At 44.4% G+C, this 20,641-nt stretch overlaps 1 protein-coding gene across 7 annotated transcripts in view; it reads right to left on the minus strand.

Annotated features, from left to right (window-relative positions):
* Positions 1 to 20,641, minus strand: part of TP63 (tumor protein p63) — a 159,518-nt gene that overhangs the window by 21,356 nt on the left and 117,521 nt on the right. The gene's annotated exons all lie outside the window — the stretch shown is intronic.

Below are 20,641 nucleotides of genomic sequence, written 5' to 3' on the forward strand. Positions count from 1 at the left end.
ATAAGGGCGTGTGCTTAGCAGGAATGATTTCCAAGGCAACCCTTATATAGTTCCATAATTCAAACCAATTTTTCTGGATGTCCCCCACAAAGGAGAGTCTCCAGTCTCCTCTGCTGTTCCAGAACACAGTATTTTTCATCAGTGCCCTGTTTCAAGAGGCGCTCAGTTTTCTCCAGGTGCTCACGCATTTGCGAGTACAGAACTCTTCCAGCAATTCTAACCACGTAACCCACAGGAATTGCTGGTATTTCCCCACTTCCATCTCTTCAGTTCTTGCACAGAAAAAAAAAAGTGAAAGCCCCAAGGTGGCTGTTTTCTTAAAAAACATCTCTAGCAGCCATGGCTGATACAGCCCCAGACCCAAGTGTTCAAACACAGCACTGGCAGGTTCATACTGGTCTAGAGCAAGATGTGGCCATCCTCCCTGCTGGGATGAGAAGAGCCAGCGCATATATGGGTGGGTGATGTGGCAGCAGAAGGATTAGCTAGCAATATTCAGGGATTACTTGCATTTCAAAACATACATGTTGCTAACACAGGAAAAACCAAAGTTGGGAGAGACACCAGGGAGGAGAGAGAGATTAAAAATAAGCCAAGCCAATCCCTTCCTTCCTCACTCAACACCACCCGTTCATATGGCAGAGAGGATGCTACAGGTATTTAAGCTAAGGAAAAAATTATTTAAAAATGCAAAGGCAAAATTGTGCAATGTATTTTATGTGCCTCCAGGCTACAGATTAAACCCACAAAGGATTTACCCAGCCTGCGGAAATGGGGAACATGCCAAACAATTACAAAAATAAAAGTTGCGAAACAGATCTGGATGGTGATTTATATCGTACATCTTTTTACCTGAAATTCCTTATGTTTTTTTTAATTAAAAAGTAATTCCTTACTGATGGTAAGAGTGAACTCACTATGTTGTCTTTTCATCTCAAGAAGTAGGAAAAGAATCACTTAGGTTTAAAAGAAGAAAATTTAGAAAGGATTGTTTCCCTCAACACATCAGCTTGCTAATAGCATTGTGAAGGTTTCAAGGAAAGAAAGCCTTAAAAAAATCTCAAAAAGCCACCTAATCACTTGGATGCCTTAATATAATTGAAGTGTAAAGAAATTGGGCACCCAAAGGCCATGGGCTGAAAGGAAAGCATAAATATGGAAGTGCAGTGGCACAGGGAAGGCACAGCACATGCCAGGAACCAAAGTGTCCGGTGTCTGCAGGCATTCGGAGAATTGAACAAATGGAAGGAGATACACACCCCTTCGTCACATATCAGGGGTGTTGGTGTTGACTGTAGTTTTATGTATAACATCTTCAAAGACAAAAGATGGGGTTACAAGTTGGGGGAAGGGAAGTGTCAAAAAAAAAAAAAACAACAACACAACAAAACACCAAAAAAACCAACCCCAAAATTACTTTCAGAAGGACAGGAGCCCAACAGCAGCATGAATACTGAGAGTCCAGATCAAACAGTGTGGTCCCTCTGCCAGCAAAGGAAGCTCCCTGCTCCTTGTTCACCCTTTGTCACCCTGTCAAACTCCTTTTGCTACAACCACCTTGGAAGGCATCAGATCTGTAGCTTAAATTCACAGAAAGCAAGCAGCTAATGGCTTGTGATGAACAAGCCTGTCCAACAAAGAAATATCCATGTATATGTCTCCAAAACACAGGGCAGACTCAACAGCTTCAGTCTCTGGTCAACACACCTTGAACATGGCATGTCAGAAAAGGAGGGTGACCAGGAGCTCACTTCTGCTTTGGGACATGGTCAGGGCACAGGGAGGCAAGCAGCAGTACCCAGCACAGAGACAGACAAGACAGAAGGATGGCTTTGCTGCCTTTTTGTCACCTGATTGCAAGAGGAGTTCAAGCCTCACGGGCACGACACTGGCCTCAGGGACATGGCATACAGCCATGATTTCACATCTACCACAAGCACAGCCGCCTGCAAGCGTGTAAACACTGAGCAGCCGGTCATTTAACACCCGTGTAAATCCGTTCATGGTGTACCTGCTGTCAGACAGCAAGGGTCTTGAGTTTCCCACCCTGCCAACTTTGCTGCAACCACAGGTAACCCGACACCCAGCCATTTATTGGCACAAATAGATGCCAACAACTAGGTCATAGTGACTTGTACTGGATCGGTGATAATCGCTATATCCACGGCGCAAGACAGGATATTGTATATAGGTTTCAAAGCAAATAAGCTGCAGAAAAAAAAAAAAACCAAAACCAAACCCAAAGCCGAGGCAGGAACTGTCTGTGCATTCAGAGAGTGCCTGCAAGCAAGCGTTGCCTCTCTTGGCACAGGTGCCTCTCCACATTGGTCGCCTGTCCTGCAGGAGATGACAATCCCCCTGCCCACCATTTTGCTATGGGAATTGAGAGATGCTCATTGTCTAAGGGGCAAGAACACAAGATAAGTAATTCCCAGAAAACTGGAACATGACTGTAAATCAATGCACTTCTGTTACTTGCTTGGATAGGAAAACAAAAATACCAAAAATGAGCTTGACTCAATCAACAACCCTATAATTCAGCAAGATGACAATAGTCATTATAGGGCAGCAGGAACAAAACTTGTGCCAACAGCCTGAGAAGTGCAAACACCACTTCTACCAGATATAAAGACCAGAAGGCTCTTTAAAACAATAGAGTGGATATTGGCAACGTGTAACCATTCAAGAGGGAGAGGAAAGAGCTTTGGCTCAGACTTCTCTTGGGTGTTCAAGTACTGTATGTCATGCCCAAATAAGCAGACTTCAAGAGATTGTGAAGAACAGCAGTGAACTTAGCTTTTTTGCTTAATAGTATGTCTTAAAAGGAAAGAATGAAACATTCCAGTGCCTGCAGCTTTGCCCTCCCCACCTGCCTGTGCAGACATACTGTATTATCCACTGTTGGCACTCTGGCTGGTAATTCAGTATCACAATGCACACATGCCAGCTACCATCAGGCAACACCTGTCTGATTTCTCAGCAAGCCCCTTCTCCAGAAGGTGTGTCAACAAGGGGCTTAAAGAAGAAAGCAAACCACTGTTCACCTCTCAAAAGGAGAATTTTTGCTGGAAAGGACAGAAGCCTCCTGAAAGTAACTGCAAGGTTCATATCAAGCTGCAATGGCTTTTCACTGAGAATTCAATTTACCTGCAAAACTTTGATGCAGCAAAATCCCCAAAACTGTGCTTTGGAAATCTACCTCTAGTATCTGTTTTGCCATCTGGTCTAGCTGAGGGATTACAGCCCGTAAGTCTTTAAAAGGAGTGGGGTTTAGTCAGCTCTATGAATGCTGATGGATGTCAACTTGAAGGTGATCCCAGAGGTTGGCTTATGGCATGACAGCTCCCTGAGCCCCTTCTGCTTAGATCAACAGGTCTTTCAATCTTTTGCAAACTTCTTTCAAGTAGTCACGTTTTAGTTCAACTCAGTTAAACACTAGATTCATTTTACTTGATGTGTTTAAAGCCATCAGTTTGTTATGCTTTCTCCCCTATCAACTAACTCCAAGAGGGGGGAAAAAAGAACTAGTCAGAAGAGTGGGAAAACAACATTTACTTGCACCAAAATGGTCACAGATGGGAACAAGGAGAGTGACAAAGAAACAGAAAATCTCCTGCTTAAGGTTTACTCATTCAGGAGAAAACAGGTAGTGGGGAAAAAAAAAAGGAAGCTACCTACTAAGAATAAGACCTTAACACATTTACACATGAACCTTAAATGTTTTTGCTTTGATGAACAGTGATTTGCCTTTTCATTCACAAAGAAACTGTTGAGGGTATGGGAGGACACCAGATACCAGTGTCTGCACATGCACACACAGGCTTAGGAAGCGACTTGTACAGAAAGGACACTCAGCAGGGAAGCGCAAGAGCAGCTCTACCAGGAGTGCTACAGACACAGATGTCTCCTACCAGATTATGGCTCCGCACAACCTTAACCCACCACTTACTAGCCAATTTATTCTAACTCCAGTTTGAGGTGCTCTATCTTGTCAGGCTTCAGGAAAAAACCAATCAGTTTGCTGCTAGTGGACGTAGCAGATATTCAAACCACGGGCATGACTGACAGGTTCAGTGATCACCAGCCCCAACATGCCTACAGATCCACTACGTGTGACAACAACCCCCAGACTCACACACAGCCCACTGCACCAGCGAGCGGGACATGGCCTCTGAGCATCTCCTGCCTGAGCATTCCCTCTAAGCATCGCAGGAAAACCACGGTGCCATACCCGGGAGGATGCAGCCCCACCAGTGCTTTGCAGACATTTACCAAACTTTTCCACTCCGGGCAAAGGGAAAAAAAAAAGCACCACGTCGTCCGTTTATCCCTTCTTGAGGAAGGGCAGCGATTCACCCAAGGGCGTCCTCCTCTGCAGAGACTTAAACTTCATTTTCGCGTTGAGCTCCACTGCCCCCGCGCCGCCCCTGCCGCCGCGCACGACCGGAGCTGAGAAGCTGTTAAAATCCTTCCTCCGAGCGCTTTTCCCCGGGAGCCGCAGCCAAAGGCCGCCTGTTGCCACCTGTCAGTCGCAGGGATTAATTACCTGCGCCGGCCTGGGAGCGGCACATTCCTGCCCGGCCTCACCCTCCGAGATATTGACATCAGGCAGGTGGGCCCCGCGTCCCCCGGCCGCCAGCGCGGATGGGGGGGACGCGACCCACGAGTGGCGTGGAGACGGGCAGCGCCGTGAAACCGCGGGGAAAAAGCGGGAAGCAGCGTTATGAGTGCCCCGGGGCGGGCGGCACTCCCGACACCGGACCGGGAGCTGCACCTCGGAAACCTTGGTGAAAAAAATAAATAAATAAATAAAAATAGATACGTGTGTGTGTGTGTGCGTGCGTTGCCCTGCTTAGGTAACCGGGAAGGGGAGGGGTGGCTGGGAGGAGAACGCAGAAACGTAGCCTGCGGCTACGGATTCAGCAGGACGGCGGCTGGTGCGCCGGATGCCCCCCTCGCCGCCTGCCGCGGGGCTCGGGGAAGCCTGAGCTCGGCTGGGCTGCCGCGGCTCACGGCGCGATGCGAAAGGAGGGAAAAGCAGTTTTTTCTCCCCTCTAGCAGACGCGGAGCTGCGTGCACAGTCACCTGCTCGCCTTGGCAGAGAGTGCCAGCACTGTGTTCCTCTGCATTGCCTCCAGACCCCCATCACCACCCCGCAAACACCCAGCCCCAGCCCTGCGCTCTGCCTCAGAAGAAGGGGCTGAAGCAGGCCGAGAAGACAGTGCTCAGGGATACACAAAAGTGGTCATGCTATAGGAGACCCCTGAAATTCCCCCAAATTCTGAATTCAGAGCACTCGCTAGATTCTCCCTTCTTTAGGAAAATGAGATAACTCCTTCGTGCAACCATATTTCAGCATCTTGCTTGAGGGTCCCAGAGATGTGAATTTAAAACTAGCTTGATGTATATCTGCTTTAGGAATATTCCTGCCTAATGTTGCCTGCAAAGCCACAGTGATAAACAGAAATAACACTGTTTTCCCATAGTATATTTGCACTGTGAAATAGTTTAAAATCTTACATTTGAGGGCATTTACGTTTCAGTTTCCAATATATAGACTTATTTCGTCAACAAATTAAGACGTCCTGAGGTCTGGCTCTAAAATATTTTTAAATGAACAAAACACAAAAAGAATTAACTGAAAAGTATCCTGTTTCAAGAGAAAAAAAAACCAACCCAAAACAACAAACTCTGGAAACCTTTGATTTTGTCAGTTAAGTTCTTTTCCTTTGCTAGCCATAGTTTTTTTAAGATCTTTTTGAAATTATTTTCCTTAAAAACCAAAACCATAAGACTCCTGCAGTTGAATAACCTTACCTTGCACACCCAACTCATATTCTGCTTGCGTACTGTATCCAGTTTCCAAACTGAAATTCTAGCAGTACCAAATGAGTTTCAGGTGCTAACGATGTCTGGTCATTTGCACTTCTGATAGACTACTTTGCACTGGAAATTCTGCAAATGAGGTGAAGGGACGAAAGAGAGTGAATGCGCTGAAAGCCAAAGCTGAGCCAGTGCTGAAAACATCTTCCCCTTTGGGTTCCAGTAAGCTCCCACTGATAGCAGGATCCCACATTACAAAACAACATGGGAATCTTCACTGGATGAAGTAGCTTCCACAGTGAGCATGTATTTTATGTTATTACTCAAAGCCTGAGGTACACTTTCAGATAGCTTCTCACAGACTGAAGTTTACACACATACACAAAACACCCAAAAATTATCCCAGCTGTAGCATGGTCCCCTCTGATGCAATGTAACTGGCCAAAGCACATGTGCTTTGCAAGCACCATAGGCTCTGGACACTGTGCTGGTTTCCACAGTCTCCCAGCTCATGACTCTGCACATCCCTGTGATGTTATTTTCATAGGCTCTGTTGATTAACTGACATGAACATGATCAACTTACAGACCGTAACTAAAACTGTGTGGTATCTCCTTCCTCAGAGGACTTTTCTTTAGGACGACTTTGCAAATAAAGCTTCCCATGGATGGGGTCTCATGCTGTATTGCTATACTTTAAGCATTAGGGATTTTTCTGTGTTTTGTTTTTTGCTTGGTGGGGGGAGGACTGGACACAGGCTCTTTTTATCCTGTTCAACTCAGCCTCTCAAACTGATATCTTGGGCTTCCAGTGACTTCTGTATTGCAAATGCACAACACAAGCCGCCAGTTTGACTGCTAAAAAAGATACAACACTAACAAGCATATGCTATAGGAAGTCCACTCTCATGCTACCCAAATTCACGTAAAGGCTATGAAGTGTTAAAATTTGGCAGGACAGTGAGGAGTAAAACAAGGTAGGCTAAAACATTAGTTAAAATTGGATTTGAGAAACTTCTGCTTCAATTACTGAGCGTTAATAAAGGAGTAAAAAAAATTTGACAGCAAGATTTTTAGTCCTTACAGTGAATGTAGAAGAAGCTCCACTAATAACTCCACTGCATTTCTTCCCTCCTTTCTCAGCTCAACTCCACGCAGCTGTTTTACATCCTCCAGTGTAAATGAGGTGCTACACTGAAGTTACAAGTATATGCACCTATATAAAATACACATACCTGCAGGGAAGCAGAGGGTTCATATAGTTTCACGTAAGCAAACACATGGGGTAAATAAGTTGATTAGTATGACCCCAAGCATCACATCAGCTAGATACTGTGACAGTGACATAACTAGCAATAGTCCTTCCAGACAATTCTAACTCATTACACCAGAACGTATACACCAGAGCTACAGGTAAAAACCTTCAAGACTTGAACCCCCAAAATGCCCTTCACCATATATTGAATTTTTGAGAGCACTGTTAACCACTGCCCCCTCAAGTCAGTGTGCCTCTGCATAAGGGCATTTGTGAAACCAAAGCTGGACTGAAGAAAGGTTTGATTCAACTTGTGTTTTAAAGGCAACCAGACTTTTCTTATAAAGGACTCCAGAAATGAACTGGAAAGAACATATTCAGGCTCCTGAGAGCAAATGTACCCCACCGCATATTACTTCAGACTCACGTGCCTCAGCCTTAGACATTGAGCACCAGAACCTGTTCTGCTCATAGACTGCTTTAAGCTCAAGTTGGCCACTTCAAACCTCCTCTTAGCTTGGCGTGGGGGATTAAACCTTCTTATAAGCATGCGTCTCAGGTTCAGCCAAAGAGGAAGGCTGTTGTTTGTTTCAGATTAGCCTCCCAGATCTCATTTGTTTCACGTCCACATGTTCCAGCATGCTCTATCCTACCAGCCCAACTCCAAAAAACCCTAACCAGCCAGAGGAAACATTGTCTGGAGTAATCAGACACCAAGTTCTAGTGCATCTCCCAGACACTTTTGTCCCCTGATGAAAGTCAAAGGGTGATGAACTCAACCATAAGAAGGAAAGAACAGCAGCACATAGAGGTTATCCCTACTGATTGTTTCTGTGCGTGCTCAATTAAGATAAGCAAATGGCAAGCAAAAATCCTAATGCTCTTCAAAATCAGCCTGCTCACACCAAATCCAACCTGGTTTCATCAACATGAGTCAGCTGTAGAGTCCCAGACAAGCAGGTCAAGCCTTGTAGCCCCCTATAGAGCAGACACAGGCTTTGGCTCAGCAATTTAGGATACAGTCATAGGCTCAGGTAGCTCCACACCAGCTGAAAATAAAGGGAAGGAAGTAGGATACAAGGAAATGCCAGATGTAAGACCTAACTCCAGAACTCTTTTTAGTTCCCTCTTTTGCAAATAAGGGGGTTTCATTAATATCTTAGAGGAAAGTAAAGTCATTAGTACAGTATCTGTTACAGCAGAGGGAAGCCAAGCTATGAAAGAAGACCCAACAAAATACCAACAAGCAAGCAAACAAACAAACCCTATAACAACAACAAAAAACAAAAAACCTAACCAAACAAAAAAAAACCTTACCCAAACAACCAACCAAACAAAAAACACACAACATAAACCAAACACCCCCCAACCTCTCCCCCCAAAAACCCAAAACGCACACAATGAAATTTTTCTGCCAACATAGTCCTTTCTATCAGCAACATACCTCCCGAGCCTGGAATTTAGGAGCAAAGTCAGACCCAGAGGTGTCAGGCACACTTCCACAGAGTACACCACTCTAGAAAGCAGGACACTTTGCTAGATGGTGACAGATTTACACCCAAATTCTGGCTCATGCCAAAGGGCTGACCTAGTTGCAAAATGCCACAGGGTCAGCATATTGCAAAAGTAAGGGTATGTGTCAAATATTGGCCCATCTTCCTAGCTGGGCCACTGGCAAGCTCCAAGGAGAAGTAGGCTGGTCAGCTTTGCACACTCTCATTCTGATAGGCAGGAGAGAAAATTCAAGGTATTCAAAGCTAAAACCAGGTCTGGTGTCTTCAAACCTCCCATACTTAACACCTTTGCTCAAATACATGATCTCTCCTGTTCACTCTTTCTTGACTTAGGTTTTAGATTCTATGGAATCTAGTTAAAGGACAAACAATACCCAAAGATCATATAAAGATTATTCGAATTTTTTCTTCCCTTCCTAAAACACTACTGAATATGTAGTTGGCCTTCTGTTACATATTGAGCCTTGTGCACATGGCCATAAGAGATGCCTCTCTTGGTTCCCCATAAACCATGAGGATCAGCTTTTCTACTCTTTCCAGACAGCCCATGCTTAAGCAGTTTGAGCAGACTGATGACTCTGTGTGTATTTTCTTGGCTGGGCATGCCTATTTCAATGTTGTGCTGTGATTAAGTGTGGGACTACTCCCTGGCTGTCTTGAGTTGAGGACCAGCCACTGCACCACATGGAGCAGGGCTACTAGCTAACCAGGAGGCCAATGGTCTCAGCTGTGAACTTCAACACTATGATAACATAAGGGGCCACCAGCCAGGTCAGTCAATGAGCACTTTTCTGTATGTGTACTCTCAACAAAGACTGAGTGGCTCCAATGGAAAATGGTGATCCCCTTTCTCTCCTACTCATCTTCTTTCTCTCCCCTCCCCCCCATTTATTTCATCTGAGGGAAAGTACAGATACCTCTCCACTTCATCCTTCTAATGAAGTATTAATCACACCTATGGGAGGCGATGGAAGGAAAGACAGAAAGTATTAAATCTGACAGGCTCTCAAAGCGGCAATGCCAGTGAAATGCATCATTAAGGTGAGTAATTTTCCTGTTTACTTCATAGGCTGTGAGCCCCCCCCCCCCTTCCTCCCCGCCTAAGATGTGGGCAGGACCCATCAAGGCAAAGCTTTGGAAGCAAGCAGCAGCGTCCCCAATTTCTACATAAATGCTGCAGGCCAAAGAGCAAAGGCAAGTTCCAACTGAGCCCTTGACAGTAATCAAGCAGTGCGGCGCCTCTGGTCTTGTCTTGTGCATACCTTGCAAGTAGCATCATGTCTTCCTGCTGAGATTTCACTGGCAGTGCACACAAGTGCCTTGTTCCTTGGCTTCTATCTCAGAAAAAGAAAATCCTGAACACACGCATGCACACACACCCCTGCCTTTCTGCTCCAAAAGAGACCATTTCCCTCTAAATTGTCAGCATACTGTTAGCAGTCCTTTCAGAACAGATTTATGAAATCACAAGAAACCTATTGTTCCTGTGCATAAGGGTCAGCACCAGTCCCTTGCCAAAAGAGAGCTTTCTCTATTAACGTCCAGGAAACTTTCCTGAGTCAGACCTTACTACATTTGAAACAAAGTGCAGGTAGCAGCAAGTCTCTTCCATGATAACAGCCAGGGCCTGTCCCATTTCCTGATCACATTACACTCAGTTTCCAGAATTACATCTATGCAAATATTGTTCTCCTGCTTGCAGAGCATTTCATTGATACTTAAAGTGAAAAGTCAGCAAAGCTTTTCTGGCTAGGATAGTGAGCAAGACAACAAACACACAGACACTGAGCAAAACACAGATTTTCTTTCTCTCTATGAAGACCATCTGATAAGAGCCCTATCCTCCTCCTAGAAGATAGGAGGTCCAAACTGAACCAAACCTTTTCTGTAAATGTTAGCGACCCAACAGGGTACACTCTAGTTGTGAGTCACAGAGAAAACAAGATTAGGAAAGACAGAAATCACACCTGAGCAAGTTACAGTTTTACTGAAACAAAAATGTAGTAATTTGGATCTAAGCTAGATCAGTAAACCATGACAGCAGCTCTAGCATATTTAGGATGAATGGTGACTAAGTCAAACCTTTAAACCTTTTATTCATACAATTAAACTTTGGGAATGATTGGCAAGAAGGTCAGGCAACAGCACAGTCACTAGCTGTTACTGGCATTTGTAAGGTTCTGAGAATCTGTATTTCACCCAGATCCTCCTCTCTCTCAACCCTCTCCTTCCATCCTCAATGACCTGGCTAAGCACAGTCCTTGAGTCAAACTCTTGCGGTTTCTTCTGAGCCTACTTTCAAAGTCAAGACATGATTCAGCAAGGTGTTTAAGCAGATGCCTACCTTTAAGGATGGGAGCAGCCTTGCTGACTCCAACAGAATCCAATAGATTTCACAGGGAATATTCACGTGCTAGAGGTTATGCACTCAGTTGAATGCCTTAGTGAACTGAGACCTTGATTTTCTTACATACCGTGGGAAACAGCTTGTCAAGAACCACACTGAAGAACATAGCAGTGTCACTGCTGCAGCCATCAGGCCACTGAGATGTCTTCAACGCTAGAATGCAGCACCTCACACCCAGGCAGCTAGTGAGGTCAATAATGTGGCATCTTTTCTGCTAGGAAGAGCAACAAGCCCATCCCAGGCTTAGGATATTCCTCCAGCTTTTCTCATGCTTTCCAGCAGCCCTGAAGCTACAGAACTGCAGCAGGCAAGGGAAGACAGACATTTGGCAGAGCAACACTTCGAAAGGGAGGAAAGCTTGCAATGATCTTGGGAAATGTTACAAGCAGTCCTAACTAACACTCTTACAGAAATCACAATCTTCAGTTTTGCATCTCCTACCCTTCAAGAGGAGAATGGAAAGCCACACCCCAGCTGACATGCAAGCTAAAGGAAGATGTGCAGCACCATATCGCATGAGAAATGGAAGGCTTGAACACAACATAGTCTATACCTGCTTTAGCCAATTCTTAGGTTGTTTTATAATTTCAGCAAGAACGCACAAGTGCATAAAGCAAACTTTCACGGACCCGGATGCACTTTACAAGCAAATCTGCAAGCCTGCTAGTAAACTCAACAGGAATAATTGCCCAAATGCTCCATGACATAGTTACAGGTCTCTAAATTACTGGAAACAGAATACAGCAAGTAATCAATACCTAGCAATTGAGTCACTTATTAACTGAAAGATAATCATGTCAACTGCATGACCTAAACATAGCAAGAACGAATGCGGATTTAGATGCAAATCCTCATGACCACAATCAGAAGATGGCTCAGGACTGCTTTGTTTGCAAACTGCAGGTTCTGAGGACCCCAAGCCATGGATGCTTCGTGAGAAGACCTATCCCATTCAAAGCAAGACTGCTTTCCCAAACAAAAAGCACTCTTGTTACTGTATAACAATGAGAACAGGAATAGTTCCCTGGGAAACATAATTTTAAAGTCAGATTTCCCAACTAACCACACCCAATTAGTAAGTAATGCTATGTTTTTGAGTGATTATGGAATCCCAGCAGATTCTTCAGTTTCAATTTTGTGATTTCCTCCATATTCCCCAAAACAAAAACAACAAAACACCCTCCGCCCCCCCCAATCTTACTTGGGCTGAAGGTAACTAAAGACAAGCTCCATCCTCCACAAAAACAAGTAGAACAAAATGGAACAAAACAAGACAGAGTTGCAACATCAGAAGAAGTTACTGGCTTATACTGTCCGGCACTCCCGTTTTCCTTACAGCTCATACATGATGCATCAGAGAAAGGTGCGGAACCTCCATGGACAGAATGTGCTGTTTTTCTGCATGATGCTGTGCAGATGGATCGCTGCTCTTGCAGGAAGCAAGCTTTGTCCCGAGATTGCTACTGTGAATCTTGTAAGTTTGCACCACTGCAAGTGTTATCAAGGGTAAGACTTAACTCTGAATTTGATGCAATCCATCAATTTTGATGGAATTTGATTAAAATAATTTGATGAATTTGATGAAACAAAAAGGAGGGAGGAGGGCTGGGATCAACTCTGGCAAGCTATTTGCAAGTGTAGCCCAATGAAGACAATCAGCTGGCACCAAAGAAAGCAAGGACTTGGAACTTGCAGAAGCTAACCACCCCTCCAGAATTTGATCAGCCACCACTATGTAGGGGAAAACACCATTAAACTGATGGCATAACCCAAAAGACTCTTTCCTTCACTCAGCTTCACAACAGAAAAGAGTCCACAGGGAAACAAGTGTTTCCAGCTGCAGACAGCAAAGCACCAGGATGCAAGAAAAACCCAAAACAACTAAACAGGATCAGAGATACGACAACACACACCACAAGGATGTGACCATGCTACTGCTGTAGCATGGGCAGCAGGATCATAATCGAGTAAGGTAGTGCACAAAACTCTAGGTGAGAAGAAGTAAGCCCCGTTTTGCAAAACATGAGGGCAACAGATTGAAACAATCCAGAGGTAAACACTTGGGAAGAAGCAAGCTGGTGGGGAAGGAGAAGCCCTCGTCACAGCACACCAGCTACCTGACCCTGGACGACAGCAAATGATAGAGGCCCAGCTAGACTGTAACTGTTGCCACATATTTCTTATTTAAATGCAATTTGTTTAATCTCAAGTTGGATTCAACCATCAAAGGCTCTCTTCTGTAGCACACTGACAGTTCACTCTAAATCTCAGCACCTTTAATCCTTTAATTAGCCAAGAAAAATGTGATCTCAACTCTTCCACCAACCTAAGCTAATTTTCTGCATGGAGCTTCCAACTCCTGTAGGTTACAGGTTTTAGCTGCTCATGTAGCCAAGGGGAGCAAAAACAAAATACATCCCCCATACCTCATTCCCACACAGGCTGATGAATGTTTCTCCATGTGCTGCCTCTCCAAAGAGCAAATTCCCTGAAAAGTCCTTGCAAAAGCAAGAGGGACCTATTTTCATAATGCAGGAGTGGGCTGGGAGGCATAAATACATCATGCAATTCAGAGAAAGAGCAAATGGAGATTTCTATGTATGATATAGGGGTGGCTGGAGGAACCGGGGAATAAGGCAATGTTTTCACAGGAGAGGGATAAAACCAGGGAGTTAAGCCAATGCTTGACTAAGACAGTGTCCTTTCCACAACATGGCTTTGGCCACCATCCTTGGTGATTTTGGGATGGAAGCTCCGAAGCAAGCAAACAAAACACAACCATTTTGGAAACTCTCGCCAAAAGAAGATGTCTCCCGAGATGAGCTCTGCTGTTGCTCAAGAAGGTCACAACAACACAGCTCTGAAGGCAGAAAAGGAAGATTGCATGAGTCACCAGCGCATCAGGACAGAGACCGTTCAAGCAGCTTGAATTACCATTAGGCTTTTTATGCAGCCTAGCAGAGCAAACTCAAGGAAAGATAAGAGGGCCATCTAAAGCCTTCATCTGAAGCCCTAAGCGTGGGTAGTGAGGTACAATCTGCACCTGAACTCAGCCCTGACTACCTCTCTAGGTCAGGATGCTCCTTGTAGGGCAAGGTAAAAGCAACCAGTGTTCTTGCTTAAGGCCTGCTAAAGGCATGCCCATAGTGCAGCTACAGGCACTGCTATCTTGCCACATGCTCACCCAGTATGTGACATGTAGAAGAAAGGAGCTCAGACACTGCCAAGCCATCACTGCATAGACCCCAGACTGTCACACTCAAGTTGCAACGTGCTAGAGCTAACAAATGCTGCAGCATCTCGTAGCCACAACAGTTCTCTTTCTAGGCACAGCCCAACAAGCCCATACAGCATGGGATGGAGCCTTAGGCTATCCCAAGTGTGGGTGTCTGCCTGCTGAGCATGGACAAACTGTAGGATGCCTTCCTGGTAGCCAGCCAGGGAGCACAGGTGAACAGCAGCACTGAGAGTCAAAGGGACTTGACAAATGCATGAAAACACAGGAGTAAGAGTAACCTCATTCTGATGAGCAAACGCACAATGGAAGAGGTCCGTCTACATCAAAGGCAGAGGACAGGCATTTCTGCATCTTGCAGTTCCTTAATTTGCTTGGGTGTTGGGACCTTGAAGAGCGTTAACATATGACTAGGGCTGCCTCGCTTAAACAAGCACTTCTGCTGAAGAAGTCACAGCAGGATTTGGTGTGAGGCAAGGGGAAGAAAAAAAAAATATAGAAGTTGTAGCCTACTGGTTTGAAACACTGGCAAAATACTACCCATGCCATCTACATAGAACAGAGCACTTTGGATGCATGCTCCTTTGCTCTGGTAGGATTTTAGATATGTTCATATTCTCCACCTTATTCAGCCAGAATCAGTTCTCCCCACATCCCCAGCAAGGAATCCACCCCATAAGACAAGGAAAAAGATCTCGCCAACAGTTGCTACGCTCCACTGACAAGAGATCCCGGTCACGTGCAGTTTGCTCATTCAAAACTCACATTAGTTATATATGCAAACTAGAAATACAGCTGCATGTGCATCTCAGGAGTCAGCTTAAAAAAAAAAACAAACCCAAACAAAACCCAAAAGATGCAGAGCTCGGTATGATGATGAGAACTATCAGTATGATGGTATGAGAACCTCAATATGAGAGCCTCTATTAGCAACCTCACCACTTCAGCTGCTCCTGAGTCATATAACTGTTCTGCATTGCCACAGGCCTTGAGAAAGAGGCATTTCAAGTGCACGATTAAAGGCAAGCAAACAAGCTCTGCAAACTGCAGTTGCTAGATGTTCACTCTACATTCAGTTCTTACAGAACAAAGAGAATGGGAATAGTAGGCAAGGAACATTTGACGGGGAAGCTGCATTCTGGTGTCCAGGCAGTCAGCATGGTAACTGAATCTCTGCACACTCTTTGATCTATCTATTACAGAACACCCTTCCACCGACAGTCCTCAGGGTGGGTATGTAAAGGTAACAAATGGTTACCAGCTTTGCTCCAGGCCAGAAAGCAAACTCATTTAGCAGCACAAAGATCAGTAGGGTTTTTTCTCTGTTTTAAGAAAGAGAGAAAGAAAGAGAAAAAAAAACCACACAAAAATGAACCCAAACCCCAGGTTCTACAGTGCTCTGAAAGTAGCCAATGAAATTATTAAAGTACTTAAAAGTTTAATGAAGAAATCAAAGCTATTAAGCAAACATTCAGCTTGATGTCTCTTTCCCTTCTTACCCACCCTTCCTCAATGCATTCAAAACTCCTTTTTGCTGTGCAACATGTTTGAACAGGTACTGAGATACAAACAAGTCTTGGCCCCATCTCATATAGAATGGATTGGTTGCAGATGTTCTCCTGCAAGCTACATCTTGCCTCCTGCAAGAGCATTCATCTCCAAAACACATCATTTCACCTACTTTGCCTGAAGCCAAAACTCAAAGGTTATTTAATTTTTAATATTTTTTTTTTATTAACTCTAACATACCTACAGCTGTGCAAGCAAAACCCCATCTGGTTTGTCAAGGCACAAAGAGGCAAGCGACTAAGCTTAGATAAATGTAACCAAGTTGGCGCAGTCATCTTTCTGTTCACCTCCACAGCAGCCAACAGCAATGTCAGGGGTGCAATAAAACAAAAACCTGCTATAGTTCAGAGAGGCCTGATATATTTCACTATCTTCCTAGGACAAGTCAGACATGAGCTCATACAGTGGCAGGTGAGTCAGTGACGAGTCAGACAAGAGCTCCTTAATTAAGCTTTAGGGGCAGATGATACCTTGAAGGTGTAATCAGATTGGTATGGCCAGTGGAAAAATAATAATAATAAAGAAAAAAGAATAAAATAATAGTAATAGAAAAAGCTTAGTGAACTGTTACACCCTTGCTGAGCCATGCCAGGCGGGCTGCAGGCAGCACGCTGCACATAGGTGGAGAGCCCCCAGCACTCAGGAATACCTGACCATCCTGCACCACTCCCTGGCAGTCAGTGCGTGCCTACGTGCTCAGCTGATTCTCTGGGGAGCAGAGAAATGCTGAATTCCCCAGTGAGCAGGTTATGCTGGGGTCACACTGTGGATGTGGCACCATCTGGGGGGTTCAGGGTAAGCTGCATCCCAGGACTTTGGCTTTCAGAGGCAATGGGTGGTTGGCAGCAGCTCAGACCTGCATGCGGAGAGGGAACGGGTCATGGGCGAGTTATTCCTTATCATTAACCAAGCCATGTACTTTATCAGTCCTTAAAATGCTACCAAGCCATCCCATTTAAGAGAAAGACCCTGTGAGTTCTGTGTTTAGGAAACTTTGCTGAAACAAGTTGCAAAACATGCATCAGAATATTAGTGTACTGAAACAAAACATTCACATTAAATAGATTGCGATGAGCACAGTGACTAACAGCATCAGAGCATTTTTGCGCTCACAACAGAAGACTTGCAGCACAGAAATGGTTTTCTTCCAGCACATGTCCCTGAAAATTCAATCCAGAACACAGCTCACCCATTGAGCTGCTCTTTTTCTAAATGCCAGCAGCACTACTCCGGCCCAGGCCTCCCTATCTTTATCTTGCACAGAAAGGAAGACTTCAACTTCTATTGCCCTTTTGAGGGGCATGGCAAAGGAAATGGGCAAAAGTTACTCATCCAAGAAGTCAGCAGACAAAAGGAATGCCAAATAAATGTCAAATTTATTAATTCCTTATAGAAACTGTATTGTAAAGCAATCAGTCCATATGCTTTGTTGTTGTCAAACCTTACAGGACTAACAATGACGCTTCTGAAGCTTTTCTTGGGGTCCTCACCTCTCTTCCCTTATGTGTGCCAGTACAGTGAGATTTTAGTAGGATACCAAGAAATGCACAGACTGTTTTTTGTTGGGGTCCCCTTTGTTCATACGCCCACAAGAATGCACCAAGGATGGGTCAAAAAAAAAAAAAAGACTGAGTACTATGAGCAGTTTGCAGCAGAAGAGATGGGAGACAAGGAACTCATCAGACAACCAGCCACCACCTCACTAATTAATGAACAGGTGTCATTCAGTGCCCAGCCACCCAACAAACATCCCACAGGAAGACTTTTTCTTTCCCACCCATGGCAATGCTGATGCTCAAATGAAAACACAGCAGCAGTGTGCTGCTTGCCCTGCACAGGCTCTGTGAGCACCCTCCAGGCTGGGCACTGACCTAGTGGCACCACTCCCATCCCTTCCCCTCAGGAATACTTTCCAGTGCTATATATTAAGGGAGGTCCAAGGAGCTCTGGCTGCAGGTTTGATAGCAAATCTGGGTTCTCTCTGCTCCTGTTGCAAGGTCAGGAGCAAGTCAGCTCCCAGCCACAGCTCGTGTGTTTGAGCTAATAAGCCCCGACAAGTGGCAGGGCGAGTTTGCTGAGGCTCTCCACCACAGCTAACACAGCAGTGATGGTGCAGCATCATGCTCTGGCTACATAAAAGGAAGAGGCTTCCCTTCACTCTGTAGCCCTCTTCTCCACCAGATTTTCACATCTGGTGGGCCTGATGCTGATAAAGCTTGAGATCTCAAGCAGGAGACACAGTAACCCAACTGACACTTTGGGAGTTTCAAGCTTTAGCCTAAAGATATCTTGGTTCCTTCAAAAGTTAATTTGCAAAAACTGTTCTGCAAACAAGTCAAAATAAGGAGCCTGAAAGCTGAGGCTTGTGATATGTCTTACACAGCCAGCAGCAGTCCCCAGCTGTTCCTCCTCCAGGCATTTCATATGAGGGGTCTAAGTGTTTTACAACATGGGATCTAGGTGACACAGTCCCAAAGTAGACGGTGGCTGTGTGGAAAGGGGGAAGAGGAGGAATGGAGGCAGAGGGAATGGCTTGCACAACATTACCCAGATTACATCTAAATCACAGGGCAGGAGCACCTCTGAGGCTGGGCTTGGAGCCAAATCCGCTGCTCACCAGTGCTGCTCAGTAGCAGGGCATCTCCAGGCAGCGTGGCTTCTCTCCCTAGGAGGAAACTGTGGTGCACCCCAGGGCACAGAACAACTGGGGAGGAGAGCCCCAAGGCAGCATGGCCATCAACAGGGAAAACAGAGCCAGAAAATTTAGACCCAAGCCCTGTCCCACTTGTTCAGGTCAGCCTTTAAGTGCTGCTTTCTCTAACACATTTTTCAGCTTTCAGTAAAGCTGAATTTAGATGAATTTCACCAGATAACATGTATCAGCAGATGATAAAATGCTCCTTTTTTTATCAGACAAGTAATATTTTTCTCTCCTTAAAAATTCTACTCTCATAGAATGCATCTGAAAAAAAATGAGGGAAGAGTAGCACATTCCTCCTGTGGCTTCACCAGGTTTTGTTCCACTTATCTTTAACAACTGGAAATGATGAAGTTTGTATCAATACTCAGGTCTATTTGCAAGAGGATCTAAGCTCTTATTTGGGTAGTTATCCTACTATGTTTACATTAATAAAGTCTGACATGCCTGCACATAACAAAACCTCATGAAAAGATTTCCATTGCATAATAAAGTTCATGCTCTTTCTATGCAGAAGACATCCCTACCCAGGACACTTCTTTTAAAGCAGGAATTTCTTCATAGCACATGGTCTGCCAAGCACTGGAGCTGAACCCTCACCGTAGGGAGCACCACCAATGCAACACACACAAAATTAGGCTTGCTTCAGCACACCACCAAACTGCTGCTGGTTCTGTATCAAGTTGGCAGAGAAATAATATCTATGACAACTGTGATACTTCAGCTTATCTAAGGAAAGGAATGATCATCTCCAAGGGTGGTCTTTGCTAGGTGAGCAATACCTGTTTTGCCAGCCTACCTGAAAACCTTTACACAAAAGTAACTTGTTAAAAAGTCACTCAAATGTGTTTTTTTTTTTTCACAACCTTTTCTTGTAGGGTTGAAATATCTTCTAACAGTGCCCAGGTGATGCAGCTTAAATTATACAGCTCAATGGTATAGGGGAAACCGGCAACCTTTTAGGAAACCCTCCTTGCCCTGGAGCAGCCTGCCTCCCTTCTGGCCCAGCCTGCCATGACCTTTGGAAAGGTAAGGAGGCGACTCCACCAATGCCTCAATTTGAGCTGTGCTGTGCTGCTTTGCATGCTTAGCACTTGTGAAATGCAGGAGAGCTCAGCAGCTTTTACAAGCCAGCCTGGAGGCAGTCCCCATGCTGAACACTACAAAAAAACTCAAAGCATTAAAAAAAAAAAAAAAAAAAAAAAAAAAAAAAAAACAACCCCAAACAAAAAACGAAACAACAAAACCTATCCCACCCCCCCCCCCAAAAAAAAACCAACAAAACAACCAAAAAAGCATTAAAACAAACAAACCAACCAACCAGACAAACACCACAACTCCTAAAAGCTATTAGTCCAGAAGTTTTGTCTCCTATTCTGGTGCTTTGGTTTCCCTTCTTTAAAATGGCTACTACCCTACTGATTTGCCTACCAAGCAAAGGTGTTTGCTGATTAGGGAAGTAATATTTGTGCAGCACTTTGAAGATTTAAAGTACTACATTAATCCTACATGTTGTTCTTAGTAGAAGCCAATTTTTAACTAAGAGAAGAGAAAACAAAACAAAAAAAAGTGGTTTAAACAGGGACCCTCCCCTACTTCAAGACATTCACTCATCTCCCGGCATCAGTTATTCTTATCTGTAAATGTTTTTTTAACCCTTCCTTCTCACAGTTCTCTGAAACCACAATTCTCATTCAGGTTTTATTTGAAAAATGGCTTCTTTCCAGGCTGCGGCTGCTTCTTGTAAAGTTAATTCCTTCGGTAATACTGCTGGAGGCACATTGGTACTTTTGGTGTGTGTGTATATACACATATATATTTTCCCCCTTTTCACACGGTATTGTTTTTATGTATGCACAGTGAAAGATATCTAATCCGGGATTACGATTCTCTTTATTCCTTTCTCATGAAAGTAGGTGGGGCTTTTTTGTGCAAGTTGCATTGATGAAAATTATGTTTAATTAACACTTTTTCCTCTCCACATAGACAAAAAAAAAATCTCATTGAGAAGCAAAACAAAAGCTTCTTGCACTTAATTCTCTCCCTCTGAATTTTTCTTCAAAATTAGCTAAAACCTTAAAACCAGTTTTCTGAAGGGGCAGGGGAAGGAATGCCAGTACAGTTTGAAATTGCTTGTGCAA

This window comes from Pezoporus wallicus, unplaced genomic scaffold (genome assembly GCF_028554395.1).
Source record: "Pezoporus wallicus isolate ANWC-B61680 ecotype Strahan unplaced genomic scaffold, APGP_CSIRO_Pwel_v1 scaffold_7107, whole genome shotgun sequence".
Taxonomy (NCBI): domain Eukaryota; kingdom Metazoa; phylum Chordata; class Aves; order Psittaciformes; family Psittacidae; genus Pezoporus; species Pezoporus wallicus.